The 9,498-nt window shown below is 41.9% G+C and overlaps 1 protein-coding gene across 5 annotated transcripts in view; it reads right to left on the bottom strand.

The window, feature by feature from the left end:
* Positions 1-8,427, bottom strand: part of RAPH1 (Ras association (RalGDS/AF-6) and pleckstrin homology domains 1) — a 77,873-nt gene extending 69,446 nt beyond the window's left edge. For all 5 annotated transcript variants that reach the window (XR_014616296.1, XM_084209189.1, XM_084209190.1 and 2 more), the window contains exon 1: positions 8,079-8,427. The gene's annotated coding sequence lies outside the window, so the exon portion shown is untranslated. The remainder of the gene's footprint in view (positions 1-8,078) is intronic.
* Between the last annotated feature and the right edge of the window lie 1,071 nt (positions 8,428-9,498).

Consider the following 9,498-nt stretch of genomic DNA (forward strand, 5'->3'; position numbering starts at 1 on the left):
ACTAGTGACTAAACTTCAGAGTACCAGAAATGTGCACTGATGCACACAACTTGCAGAATGCTTCACCAAGAACACAGCGTGCAACCACCTATGTTTCTGTCAAAGCCACTCAGAGCTACATGTTCAAGTAAAAGGTCACGCTCTTGAGTCATGCATTAAAGATCTAAGTGACAACTTCCTTTGAGAACAGAGATTTGTATGGCATTTTTATTTAAAGGCTTAGAACAACCTAATGAGATTTTTCACGATGAGGAGATTTTTAAAAATGCACTATAAACCGCATTTGTGTTAAGTCTTTAGTCACCTCCGAAGGAGAATGATTACTGACACCTTGGAAGTCCAAACTTGCATTGGCATATCAAAACAAATTCTAACAATGATTAACTCAAGTGGTGAAACAAGTTCACAGTGATCCTTCTAGCAAGGAGCAGAGCAAGAAGCAAAATTAGTAAGGTAAAGATAAGTAGGTGTTTAGCATGTTTGCAGATTTTGTGGGTGTTTTTCTTACATCTAGTCTCCAGTGATCTCTACGTATAAAAAATCAACTCAAGCATAGTTTAGTGGTGGACTTGGCAGTACTAAGTTAATGGTTGGACTCAATCTTAAAGGTCTTTTCCAACCTAAACGATTCTATAAATAAAGACAGCTTGGAATGCTTGGCTTCTGGCATAGAATCAAAAATTCTATACAAGATGCCTCATCACTATACAGGCATGAACTAGGCAAGTCAGGATGAAATCAAGAACCATAAATGAGTGAGAAACTGCTGAGGAATAGCCAACAGTGCAATACCAAAGACTGAGGCTTTAAGTCCAGACACAATCCACAGTATTGTACTCCCACAAAACAACTGGGAGAAATCTCCCTGGGCAGCAAACACTGTCCTTGCTTCTGCAGGAATCTAGAGTAGATACTGTATTTATTTTACATAGGGTGTCTTGTTCTTGTAGACACAGATTCTCAAAGTTAACACAGTTTAAGAACTTCAGATCTTATGTTCATGTACTCTCTGGCAATGGAAGTGACAATATGAGAAAACCTGAGGGAACACTGTCATAGTCATAATGAAATGGTTTCACATTTGTTAGAGTACTTCTCTTCTTACCTAATTCAATACTTCTTGCTCTAAATTATAAAAGAGTAGCAAGCAATGAGCTCAGACAAAAATAGGAAAAAATCCCATGGGATTAAAATTAAGACAATTAGCATGCAAGCAGAGTATTTCTGCAAAGCTAGTAAGCTCTTCATGCCAATTTCACCTCTGGAAGACCATCCTTAGGCTGCAAAAATCAGTCCTGTTCCTAAAACACTTGAAAGCATGCTGAAAACTTACTATTTTCAATACTGAGCTAGAAAGCATCCCAGTTTTGTAAAGCAGCTCATCTAAGTAAGTGTAGATAACATTAGTCATCTAGATATGAAAATGAAATTATTTACAAAATCATGGGGCAAAGTATTTCCTAGAACAAATTCTGAAAGCCTGGACAGATGCCTTTTCATATCTGTAAGATGCAAAGTGCAACCTGGAAACGTGTTTTTCCTTATTTTTTAAAATTACTTTACATCCCAGAAGAACCTTGAATTCTGCAAAACAATATATAATCAGGGTCTAGGAAGATGTATAGAAGGATGTAGCTTCTCTTCTTTCAGCAGCTCCCAGCATATCACCTCTTCAATTTTATCATTTTGGCATGCTGTGGATTATGCTGTCAACTGGATCACAGAATTTACATGGATTTAATATTGCGCATCTCTGGTTTTTTTAATGAGTATTTTTAATGCACAATAGTTTAGTGATCTCTAAAGCTACCTAAGCATAATTCTGTCAAGAAAAGTGTAATGGGGGGAAAAAGTTCTCTGGGCTCCATTGCTTCTCTTCTGCTCTTACTAATACCATCTCTTTAAGGGACCTACAAGAAAGGAAAAAAAAGCTCACTGAGTGAAACATACAATTTTTGAGATTGGGTCAGCTCAGTCAGAGATGCAAACAGGGACTATTTCAGGCTTAGCAAATGCATCTGTACAGAGATTAATGACCCAAACAAGTATACAAACAGCACACAGGGAACTTTACTTCCAAAGAACCCACATATTTGTTTGGCTAATGCTGTCTTCTACAGCAACTCCAAGCCTGTAGTGACATCACATCTTTTCCTGGTGTACCACAAGGATCACTTCAGCAACTTCATAGTTAAACATAAGAGTACCTCTCCAAATCTACAGGACCTTTGACAGAGAGAAAAATCTGTCAAAGATAGTTTCAATATACTTTCCCAGAGATTAAACCAATCAAATCAGCATTTTAGAGAGAATATTTTACCATAACAATCAATGGAACTATTTAAAAAATATCCACAGACATCACAAAAGCATTAGGCTTTTTTCATCACTGATTGAAACAATACAGTTGAGCAAAACCGTCTTAGCATAATGTCTAAATTGCAAGAAGAATAAAATTCTACATACACAAAAAAAGCCGTATTATAAATTCTGTGTTGTAAAGTTAGCATTTTTCATATTATACAATGACTTACGCAACATTTACTGTTGCACTTAGCAGGTAATTTAATTACATATATTGAAATGATTTAACTGTAAAGGCGATATCAGAGTAAGAATTCAACCATTTGAGATGGGACTATTTTTATCATCAATGCTTGATACATACTCAATATTTGCACTTCTAACACTATTCAATGATACGGCCTTTAAAATACAATTTTACAAGCAGATAATGCACATTTGCCAATTGCAGCTTAAGTAAGGTTCACAATTAAGTCTTTTTGGACACTTCCAAAGACATTGTTCCTTTTACCATGACCAGCTGGATTTCAGAAAATGAAATAGAAGCTTTCACAGAGTAATCCTTGACAAGTTGATGGTACTTCCTCAAATAATCAGCAGAATTTTTCACAAGGCACTGATACACAACTGCTCAATAGCAGAAGAAGACACTACTAGCTCAACAACAGCTTTAGTTTGGGGCAGCATTTTACCAGGTGTCTACAAGCAAGTTCACACACTAAGATCATGATGACCAAGAATAAACTACCTTTTCTGCGCTACAGATGGCTGTTCTTAAAGCAGAAAACTGGAAACATGACAACCAAATTTGCATCAAGATGAAATCTACCCATGTATTGAGCAACAAGCTCTACTTGGAACTTTTCTTTGGGGAGCAAATTGTTCCTTCCTACTGGAAGAGCCAAGAAGGCAATGATTAAAGTAACAGCACGAAGTAACTTATTGCACATGTTGACTTACTGCACAGCACAGTTCCACTCTTTTAAAATTTACTTTAACCAAGACAAAAAGACACGAGGACTACCAGAAGTCCTACCAACTCAGCAAACTGCTAAGTCTCTGGGAAAAGGGAAGGACAATGAGACAATCACAACACTGGCAGCAGCCAAGGACCCCAAGCCAGCAGTAGGCAGTGGACTTCAGCTCTCACTATCATATGAATGAAGGTTTCTGCCAGGCCCCCTACAACTGCTCCCGAAGCTTTCTGAAAGGTGAAGTTATCAGCAAGGGTGAAGGATACCAATGAGCTTCCCTCCAGCCCTTTTCTGTATGAGTGTTTTAGACAGCATATTTTTCAAATCAGATCTACATTTGAGAAAAATGATCAGGTTCTATACTTCTCCAAGAGTTTTTTACATGGAAGTCCAATACTGACACAAGTAATAAAACTTAGCAGTCACAAAACTGGAAAGTGATATCACTTCTTGCTCCTGTTTCTTTCGAAACCTGATCTGCTACAAATCAGCTATTCTGTTGTAATAAACAGTAGAAAACTGTGAGGTGTTTGTGTATGAACACAACTTGGCATTCAAAACACTTGACAGTACCCTCATACCATACATGACCATTTTAGCAGATGTCAAATACAATAATTAGAACAACACAATGTTAATATTGCAATAAGGGATGATAAATCAGATAATTTTCACAGAAGATAAGAACAATCTACATGCAGTTTACCATTTATGCTATGCAAGATCAGTGCATTTTTACCAGAATCTGAGTTCTTGAACACTGTAATATTTACTTAAGTAAATATAACAGTTTTACTACTGTGGATAGTAATTCCCTCACCAGACTCCCTATAATATTTTTATATAAGAACTTTCACCCCACACACTGGTGTTTTGAAAAGACCAGAGGCCAATGTTTTAATAACATTTGTTAAAATTATTCTGATGGATTTTTGAGACTAGAAATTCAGTAATGGGTAAAAATTATGTTCTGTGACTATTTTTGTACCATCCCTTGAATTCCTTCCCCACCCAAAGGCCTTCCTCCCCCAACACCCCCTAAAATCCAACGAATTATGATATAGGATGGCAACAAATTATTTTCCTAATATTTATAGTCAGGAAAATTTCAAATCCTTACATATATAATCTTCCTCCATACAATACAGGTACAGCAGTAGCTTGCAGACCAAGACATTTCAAGAGCTCTTCACTAACAGATGGATTTTAAAAAACAAGTTCAACAAACAATCTATGTAACATCTTACAAAGAACACTTCTGCTAAAGCTGGACATAGAAAATAACTAAAATTCCTACTTGTAACAAAACAGAGAAGTGACTTTAATTTCACTAAAATGTCAGAAAATATCAGTCAATATATCTGGACCAAGTTGCATAAAAATATTCTACAGATACTCTTCTTAGTCTTTATACAATTTTCCTATATGAAGGATTAGAAGCAACCTCTATCATTATTGAATTTCAGTTCTTTCTCACAGGGACTCATTTGTTTAATTGGGTAATTATTTCTAATTTCTAGTATTAACGTATAAAAACTAATATACCATTTTCAACAGACACTTTCTTAAACTGATGATAACACTTGGAGATTAACAAGAGAAATTTAAATCCCTTGCTAATCTGAAGAACAACTATAAAGGGCAATTATAGTGCAAGTTTCCTTACTGGCATTACCTAACCTAGTAGACATTCCTAAAGGTAGAAAACATTCCACGTGTGTGCTCACTCAAAATCTGTGACTGCCAATTATCAAAGGTATTTTTTGAATTCCTAAGAGGACTTACTCAATATGTCAACTTTTGTTTCATAATTTACATTTTCTGAAAAAAAATTAACACTCCACATAGAAACAGGTAAAACCTGACTACTCAACAGTCTGGTGTCATGTCAATGTCTTATTAACTCTTAGCAATAAAACAGATCTGGATTGCACCTTTTTTATAAGGCTTGTTTACCTGACATTGCCTGATTCCGCTGTAAACCAACACATTTTCTTCCAGCAATTGCAGAGAAAGAGTGTGAAACATGGCAAAATGGCTTATTGTTGGGGCCAGGAACAGAAATTGTACATTTCTGGCTTTGGTAACTGTTTGTAACAAGTTCTAGATTTAATCAGCAGGATCCTCAGTATGAACAGATGTTAATGGGAAGTTATGAAGTACATTATTTCAGTTCTACCTGAAAATTCCATAATAAAACTATTGTTTAACATAACAGAAAAGGCAGAGTGTGATTATTTTGCAGCCTTTGGCTTCATTTGTAACACAAGTGATTTGGATTCTTCTTTTATTAAGAAGGTGATGTGAATTACTTAATGGCTGAAATCTTCAGTACCATTCTTCCTAGTATTTACCTAACTGGCTTAGTCACTGAGATTTAACTCTGTCCCAGTTTGATAGGTTTTTACTTCCCTCTCCAGCGGCTGAAAAAAACATTTGAAGAAGGAAGGCAAGTATGACCAGTAAAGATGAGACTAACAAAGGATAAAGATCTACAATTTAAAGCACAAAGAATTAACTGTTTCTAGCTAGAAAAGACAGTCCATTCTATCAAAAAACTCAATATTCAAGGAATAGACAAAGGAACAAATTCAAATAACAAAGCAACCGCTAAAGATTGGTGGTTTGGGTGAAACAAGGCAATACCCATATATTCTGATAGCCAGAGCTCTGAGACATCCTTTTGAAAAACAGTGCCTCTTAAAAGCAACCCCAGAGAACCATTACCTACAAAAGGCATTGCAGCAGCTTCACACAATACTTTAAACCAACAAGTGTTCTCTGTACCCAGGCTTGCTTCACTAAGAAAGGAACAGACTCCAACACACAGGGAGTTGAAAACAGTTTATATCAATACACTACTCTACTGTAAAAAAATATTTTAAATTCAAACCTTAAGGCGGTAGTCTCAAGATACTATGCAAGGAAGGCAGATTGAAGATTACATAAAATTTGTTAGTGTTCTCTTTCACATTCTTTTTATACTCTTTCAAGAAATTAATAGCCCGTACACTGCATTGCTTTCCTTAACTGTGGTTTATCTCTTACTAATACTTTTCTCACTGCCACCACATGCTGAGTCAGAGAATCAGGGGTAGAAGGATGCTTCATTGCATATCATCTGAGCATAAAAATGAAGACATTTTAAGGAAATAGCTATCTGAAAATGAAAACTGTACGAGGGCAATAAATACATTCCTTGGTGCCACTTACCTTTCTGTTGTATGAAAGCAAAAAGCTTCTGTAATATGGATTTCTGTACAGTAATTAGAGTATCATCTAGCGATACAAAAAAATCACATACCAACTTAGGTGCAGAAAACCAGTTCTGTGTTCCACTATCCACCACACCCACCAAGAATGATATCAGTCTATTAAATATGGATATCTCTAGATCTTTATAGATCTTCTGTGGAAAGTATTCCCTAGATTATGACCAAGACTTTTGTTCTTCAAGATGATTTATCAAGTCATTTTACCATTCCTCTATTTTAACAGGAAACTTCTCAGCAGAGAAAAGCTGATTAAAGACAATAAAATTGGAAGGTTTGTTGTTCTAGATACATTGTTTCAATAAACATCTTGAATTATTCAATTAATTCTTCTTCTCTAAGGTATTTAACAAGCTAATGTATCCATGTCTGAAGGGCACTAGACGGAACAGACAAAAAGAGACAATTTGTTCAAAATGGAGTGAGTGTGATTCTACAGTCTCACAAAACATCCACCCACCACATGAATGGTAATGTAAAGATATTAGCCATATGAAATAGTTTACATTTGCCAAATGGAGTGTATCTGTAATCCACCAGTAAAAAATAAATTGTACTACACAAATCGCTGTTCATCTCCTCCTAAACACCTACAGACCACTAAAAAGATAAAATACTAGTAAAAATTATAAAATGCAGAGACAGTGTTCAAACACGCAAGTGATTGTTTTCTGCCCCACAGGATAACAAATCCAAAAGAAACAAAATCTTCCAAATTCATAAGGTAAGGTAATGTGGTAAGGTAAGTCAGTGGCCTCTTAAGACAACCAGCATTAGTGCAGTAGAAAAATAAGTATAGCCATATGAATTTTACAAGGTCATGTGACACTCGTGTATACAGACACTCCTCCTTTCCCTCCCACCATCAATGATTTTCCCAATGCAGAAAAAATAATATACCACTCTCCCAGTTTCATTAAAACCAACGCAGGCATCAAGCTTGCTTGGGAGGCTCTTTGCAAATCAGTCTTCCTTCAGTAGGTCGTATGGCTAAAAAGCTTAACAGATTTCAGGTTTGGTGTTGGGTTTTTAACCCATCATTCCTTCTTGCAGCAGGAACGAGGATTTGCGCGTTTTGTTCCGCGGGGGGCAGCGCGCGCCTCGGCGATGCCTGCGCCGGGGACCCGACTGCCTGCGGCTGCACAGGGTGGAGACTCACCCAAGCTGACATTGTCTGCATGCCACACACTACATCCCTCGCGCATCCCCGGCTGACTTCCCAGCCTCTTCCGAGGCATGCCTCATTCGGGGAAAACCCGGGGGGCACACACATACCAGAATCCTCCACCAGCCACCACAGCCTCTCTAGAAAAACACGCCCGATGGTGCTTAGGGCGTGGAGGGGCGCAGGGAACACGCGCGGGCCGGTAAACGCGCGCCCCTCCCGCACCCCTTCGCTCCAGTGCTCCCGCCCAGCCCCGGCGGTGGCTCGGGGGCCGAGGGGACGCGCGGCAGGAAACGCCGCCCGTCGGCTCTGCCACCGCCGCCCCCCAGAAAAAAGCAACACGAAGACGGCTCCGCCACTCACCTCGCCCCGGCTCCGGGGGAGCCCCGGCGGGCAGCGGCGACGCCCCACAGAACAGAGGGGCGAGGCGCCGGGTTCGCTCCCGCTCGCTGCCGGCGGCGGCACCCGGGTCCGCTTCGCCCGCCCGCAGACCCCCTCAGCGGCAGCGGCGGGGGGGGGGTGGCTGCTGCTGCTCTGCTGCTGCTCCTCCTGCCTTCACTAATGGTGGCCGCCGATACCGGTTCCTTTCGCCGCTCCCTTCCTTTCCCGTTCCTTGTTTCCGCCGAGCGCGGAACCGCCTCCGCCCGGCGGCCGAGGCGCGTCCCTGCCCAGCAGCGGAGACGCCGCTCCCCACACGCCGCTGCCGCCCCAGCACCACCACCGCTCTGGACTCCCCCCGCCGCTCACTTCCGGCGCGCGGGCCGCGCCTCGCCCCGCCCTGCCGGGACCGGCGCCAGCCACGGGGGGCGGCGGCGGACCCGCAGCGCCGGAGCGGCCGTTGGGCGCGCGAGCGGCCGTTGGGCGCGCGGGGGACGGTTGGGCACGCGAGCGGCCGTTGGGCACGCGGGGGCCGTTGGGCGCGCGCGGGGCCGATCGATCCCCGCGGAGCCGATCCGCCGGTGCCGATCCCCACGGAGCCCATCGATCCCTGCGGTGCCGATCCCCACGGAGCCCATCGATCCCTGCGGTGCCGATCGATCCCTGCGGTGCCATTGCCCGCTGAGCAGGTCCGCCCGCGCCGGGCAGTGGCCGGCGCGCTCTCGGCGGGCGCTGCCCGCGCTCCGGGCAGCTTGGGGCTGCGGTTCCGTCCGCAGGTAAAGGAGCTGCGGGAGGCTCCCTGTTCCGATCGCCGAAGGTTTCTGTTAGGAAATTACCAAATCCTACCGAAATCCTCGGTCGCGTGTCCCGCTGACCCTGGGCCAGCCGCGGACCGCGCCGCCTCGGCTACGCTCTGGCTCGGCGGAGAGTTTGCCCCCGTTTCTCATCCTATCACAGCTTCAGGGCCGAGATCACCATTTTTAAAGTTATTTGTAAAATGGGATAAACGCGTTGCTTGCTACTGCAGGTAGTGCTGTAGGAGGGGAGATTCGCTTAAGTACAGTTTATTGCCTTGGGGCTCCAAGCTGCAGCGCAGGAGAGTCGGCATGCACGCTGCCCTCCGCCGGGAACGTGCTTCTCCCCTGTGCTACAGCCGCTGTCTATTGTGACAGAGCACAGGCATGATTTACATCAGCGTTGATCTGTCAGTATTTGACAGGCACAAAACTTCAGCCAGTAAAGTACAGTATTTTCCATAAATGTGAACAATTATGCAAAATGACTCTTGTTCTGCTGCTGTAAGTACTAATTTAACAATAAGATTACAAGCTAGGTCAACAGCAACATGAAGATCTGTTTAAAATACAAGCTAGTACAGGGAGAAAATTATTTTCAGGTGTACATA

Source organism: Fringilla coelebs (assembly GCF_963513975.1).
Source record: "Fringilla coelebs genome assembly, chromosome: 7".
Lineage (NCBI taxonomy): Eukaryota > Metazoa > Chordata > Aves > Passeriformes > Fringillidae > Fringilla > Fringilla coelebs.